This window comes from Mytilus californianus, unplaced genomic scaffold (genome assembly GCF_021869535.1).
Source record: "Mytilus californianus isolate M0D057914Y unplaced genomic scaffold, xbMytCali1.0.p SCAF_19, whole genome shotgun sequence".
In the NCBI taxonomy this organism is placed as follows: domain Eukaryota; kingdom Metazoa; phylum Mollusca; class Bivalvia; order Mytilida; family Mytilidae; genus Mytilus; species Mytilus californianus.
The window spans coordinates 1,951,468-1,957,467 of NW_026262667.1; the positions used below are offsets into that span (position 1 = coordinate 1,951,468).

The 6,000-nt window shown below is 33.8% G+C and overlaps 1 protein-coding gene across 1 annotated transcript in view; it reads right to left on the reverse strand.

The window, feature by feature from the left end:
* The window catches only part of LOC127727044 (solute carrier family 4 member 11-like), an 80,965-nt gene extending 75,188 nt beyond the window's left edge, over positions 1-5,777 (reverse strand). Inside the window, exon 1 of the mRNA XM_052234450.1 lies at positions 5,705-5,777. The gene's annotated coding sequence lies outside the window, so the exon portion shown is untranslated. The remainder of the gene's footprint in view (positions 1-5,704) is intronic.
* Between the last annotated feature and the right edge of the window lie 223 nt (positions 5,778-6,000).

The following is a 6,000-nucleotide window of genomic DNA, read 5'->3' on the forward strand; positions in this document are numbered from 1 at the left end:
AGACTCAATTATACTAAAATGATTTGCAGATTCTATTAAATTTTGCAGATAAAGACCAACATATATTTCTTTGCATGGTAAAATACAAGTTATTTCACGATACTTTTCTGTCCATTTGGCAAATCTTTTAAAACCACCACTATATTTGTCTACTGTAGATTTAGCTCTAGCATCGGTTACAGTTGTTGGCAAATTATGTAAAAGCAGACGAAGCTCAGGATGTGCCACTTTTTCATTTTCAGACCAGAATCCAGTAGAAAATATTTTCTGTAATCAAATAAACACTCCAATAAAAAATCTATAGTATAATCAATACGTACCATTATGATTTCTATATGGTCCTGTGACCAACACTACACAATGCAAATACGTAAAACATCTTATAAGATGTACGTCCAGTGACACTTAAACATATGGTCCAGTGACCTCTAAACACATTCACGGTCCAGCAACCTTTAAGGCAGTCCAGCGTAATCATTATATAAAAAACACCCAGTGGTGTAACATCTTTATCCACAATCTGTAAATAATAAAAAGCATGTTAATTCATCTGAGAAGCATCCAAACGAACAGCTAATAATAGCCCATTAAATGTCCCATTAGCGAACATAGAATTCTTATTATTGCCTGCAACTAAGATTCTGTCAATCTCATGAAATTCTAAAACATCTCTGACAAACCAAGCATATTCTAAATTTTCCTTAAATAAAAGAGGCCAAAACGCAGACGATGGCCATTTCGGAACGATTAATGTTCCTACTGCCTTGCAGTTAACTAAATGATTGATGCATTTGCTAACAAGATTAACAGGGGGGACTAACCAATTATTATCCCCATTCCAATTACAAGTAAAAGCATCAATTGCACTCGTACATGGATTCCAAAATGAAGAATTAAATCTCCCGAGTTTCGCATTGTTCATATTAGCGAACCTATCAACTGTATGTAATCCCCATAATCTATCTATGAAGTTGAAAAATTCAAACGAAATACCCCAATCGTCAATATCGACGATCCTACTCAAAGCATCTGCTTTTTCGTTATCTTCCCTCGGGATCCATTGTGGATATAACGAAATATTAAAAGAAACACAAATACTAAATATTGACAAAGCCAACGTTTGCAATTCTGGCACTTTGCTACCTTTCTGAATAATACCAACAGTATTTTGGTTATCTGTGAAAAACGAAACTAAACTATTCGATAGTAAATGCTTAAAGCTATCTATAGACAGTTCAACAGCTTTCAATTCTCTCCAAGTGGAACTTTTTATAGCTTCATGCTGCAACCACTGCTTATGCATGATATAATCAGAATTAGCTACAAAACCAGCAGCTGCACCATCACTGGCGTCAGTGAATACTTTAAAATCTGAATTTTCTCGCAAGATTGCCACAGGCTTTTAACTTACAATATTTGGTCTCCAAAATAAAATCTCTCGTATAGAACCTGAATAAAAATTCAAATCTACAAATTGATCCCACTCATCTCTACTGTTAATCACTGAAAAAGTGCACCTAGTCATTATCTGAGTGACATTTCCAATAACTGGGGTAAAAGAAATAATTTTACCACAAAATTTCGCAAGCAACCTTATTTTCACTTTGTGAGGCTGTTCTAATATGACTCCTGCTAAATCTACCAGATTTGCCACTTTCTCTGGAAGCAATTGAAATAAACAATGTTTCAAATCCCATATAAATCCAAGCCAGACTAAATTCTGTACAGGCCTCCAAATACACTTATCTTTATTGGGTACAAATCCCGACAAAATCAAGTCCTGTTTCACCCGTATAGCTTGTTGGGCACATACCTGTTCTTCTTCTGCTAATGCCAAGCCATCATCTAAATAAACAGTTATCTTAATCCCATCCTTACGCCAATGTTTTACCAAAGGACGAACTACCTTTGTAAAAATATACCCTGCTGATGAAAGCCCAAAAGGCAAAACAGTAAAAACGTAATATTTTACAGAATTACCCAACTTCCATGAAAATCCCAAATATTTTTGATGATTAGGAAAGATATTTATGTGATGATAACCAGATTTAAGATAAAAAACAAACCCAAAACAATTCGAAGTTAAAAACTGACTAGCTGTTTTCCAGTCCTCGAATTTAACCTTACAATAACGTACCTGTTTGTTTACATGTCGTAAATCTAAAATCAAACGACCTTTACCTGACTGACTTACAGATACCGTTAAAGGATTTACAACAAAAGGTGCGTTCGACTCCTCTCTGATCAAATTAGCATCTAACAAATCCTGTATAGCCTTCCCTACAAAATCTGAATTATCAAATGCAGATTTATTATTTTTCAAAAATACACTTTCAGGTTCTTTGATAAAAGGAATTTTATAACCAGAATTAATTATATCTAGAATAAAATCTGAAGTATTGATGCTTTTCCAAAAAGAAATAGAATGCTTCAGTCTATTATGTACATTAATCAAATATGAACCGGATTCATATTCAAAATAAGTTTGAAAATTGTCTAAGCTTTGTACCTGTAAAATGTCCGAATTTCTTTTATGCAGAAGATCCTCTGGGAGCTGTGAAGTTACTGTTCCCTCCGTTCTTGCATTCTTTGGCCCAATGCCCATACAACCCACACTTGTAGCAGATGTCTCTGGCTTTTGATCTGATGAATCTTGGATTAGGGCCCGATGCCCCGCCAACACGAAAGGGCGGCTGTGAAACAGCTGCAACACCATCAGCTCCACCAGCGACTGAAGACGGGCCACCTGCAGCTTCAGCGGGTCTTTTCTTTACACTCCTGTTACCTGTACTACCCTTTGTTACTTTCATCTTCTTCACGGCTCTGGTCTCTGCAGCTCGTATCTTCTTCTCGTCTTCTGAATTGCTAGCTACCTCGTCAGAAAGATATTCGTCAACGGTTTTCCATCCTGCCTCTGACTTGTCCGCTATACGAATCAATTTGTTTCTCTTCTTTAACACCTTTTCCGACTCCTCCAATAAAGAAACGGCCTTGGAATATCTCTTATGATGCAAGTTGTCTAAAGCGCCACTAACATTGTCTAAAATGTCTGAATTTAGATCAAACTGCACCTGATTTCCTTTGTATCGTAAATTATTCTCGGTCTTCTTGACTTTACGGGCTAAATTCTGTGTAGTGTCAGCGAAATTTCTTTCAATCCCCGACAACTTCTTACCAAAGTAGTTTTGCATCAGAGAAAGCAAATCAGCATTGGAAATCTCCTCGTCAGGAACCCCAGCATGTGAAGCAACTTCAGGTTGAATATCATTCAATAAGTTGTCTGGCTCAATATCGGACATGATGGGAAAACAAAAAACAAACTTCTACCTATATATATGACGTGCGATTGTGTGGTCACTACCCAGTCCTCGATAACTAAAAAACCCGTGCAATTACCTTTTATACTGACCGCCAAACCGGTTAACGGCAATAGTTATACAACTTATACAAAATCCCCATTATAAAATTAATGCGCAATCTTTCAAATTCATTCCGCATACCGCACATAAATTCATATAGTACACAGATGCCCCACTCGCACTATCATTTTCTATGTTCAGTGGACCATGAAATTGGGGTAAAAACTCTAATTTGGCATTAAAATTAGAAAGATCATATCATATGGAACATGTGTACTAAGTTTCAAGTTGATTGGACTTCAACTTCATCAAAAACTACCTTGACCAAAAACTTTAACCTGAAGCGGGACAGCCGGAGGAATGGACGGACGAACGAAGGGATGCACAGACCCGAAAAACATTGTGCCCCTAGGTGGGGCATAAAAAGTATATGCTTTCCCACTTGCAGAATGCCATCTTATGAAGATCTATTTTAATTCAGTACATTTAATGGCAGGTTGGCAAAAGAAAACGCAAGGAAGGGTCAGATACCTTTGAAAAAACATATAGATGCATTTTCATTTGGCCATTTTATTTTTTGTACATGATATTGTAGATACAATTATAAAAAATAAATTTCAACACCATTCTACAAGATAAAGATGAGATATAATGTATCAAGTTTCAAAAAACATAAATAATCACTATTTTCCTAGGCAGTGTCAATGACGTAATGGTCGTGACAATGTCAATGACATATTGCTCATGATGTCATCACATTCTCTTTCTCTACATGCACAACTGAGAAAAACACATCTTATTCAAGTAGCCTGATGGAAAATTATCATAGAACATGAAGATCAAAGGGAATTATTTTAGAAAAGAACCATAATAGAAGTTAAAAGTATCATATACTTTACAAAAGTGGCTGCCCTTTTATTTTATAAAGTTTGTCAGGCATATCTAAATTAGGGTTAATGTAGCTCAAACTGCATTTTTCACAACTTATATCTTTTATATTATCTATCTTTCAAGACAACCGGTGGTTTAAAAGGTACAGTTAAATTGCTGAATATAAATAAACTCAAGTTTTCATTATTACAAGGTCATTTTGTTTGTTAAGTATTAAGTACTGTACATGTAATTACTTTGTTTAAATCTCAATACATGTAATGGTCCACATTTAAGACAATATGCACATTTGAACACATAAGTACAGTCTTGTGTAATGTTATAATTATTTTAATCTTAAGATTGTATAATTAAAGTCAAAAGGACAAATTACACAAAAAATGCAAGGTCCTTTAATACTCAGCAATGTTTCAGCCTATAAAAAACTGACATTGTTTTCTGACTGTATAAGACAAACGAGTTATGAGTTGGTAAACACAGAGACAAACATTTGTCATATTGCTGTTTTAAAATAAATTTTGTCATCCAAAACATTTATGGAAAAGTCAGCTAAAAAAAACAAAGACAAACAGACTTTTGGAGACCTTTTGTTATTTCAAATACTATAAAAAAATAAAATGATGTGCAAGATGTGGTATAAATGTCAAATAAGACAACTATCCACCAGAGACCAAATGACGTATTTGACATCCTGTTCATATTATTGTTTTTCCTACACTTTATAATATTTCTATCTATGATCTATCGATCTCTATATATATACATCCTGTTCTTATTATAGTTTCTATTACTAGAGATGTCCCGACTTACAACATAACTTATATTTTTTATTTTTTAATGGAGATTTTGTTTGGTACATGGGAGTTAATCCTTTAATCACCCAAAACAAATGCATTATACATCAGAAACTTATGTCAAATATAAAATATGTAACAAGTCCGGATGTCTCTACTAAGTACTTACTTCTTACTATATATATATACTTTGATATACATGGATGTTGTTGCTGTTTATCCATTTGTTCTGCTCATTAAAATAAATGCTTAGTTTATATTCCACTCACTTTCTAACTCTCTCTGTTGGTTTATCAGACTTTTGCTCACTTTACTGATGAAGTAAGAAATTACTTTGCAGTTTACACAAATCAATACAGAGGTCACAGTTTGATGAATATGTGGTCAGAAGTAAGGGTCAAGAAAGGGTAATTTTTGCTAACTTTGACCGATTTGTGCATGAATGACTGAGATAAATAATCAAATCTCAGACTTTCGACAGAATATCAAAAATGATATCACTCATGTCCAATTTGAATATCTTAATTTCAGGCATTAATATAAGTGACATTTTGGGGGTATCTTGCAATATACTTTATATACACAGTCATATTATTTTTGTATAAAGACGCTATATTGATTTGAAATTTAAGAGTGTCAATAAACGGTAGAAATCCTGACCTTAAAATATGACTGCAGTGACTGGAGATTACAATCCATAACTTTAAAAACTGAAAATACATTAGAGTCCACAAAATCAGATATCAGTTTAAATAAATAAATATAACATAACTACTGTATATAATATTATCAATTTTAAATATATCAGGAAATGGGATATTTTTGTTGACATTTTAAGTGTCTGATTTACTAAATTGGTCTACTGTTCAAAAAATCAATGTTTTACTTGAAAGACCTTACAAATATTTGTTTTTTTAGTCCTGGAAACATGTTTTGTAGTACATATTTCATTATTC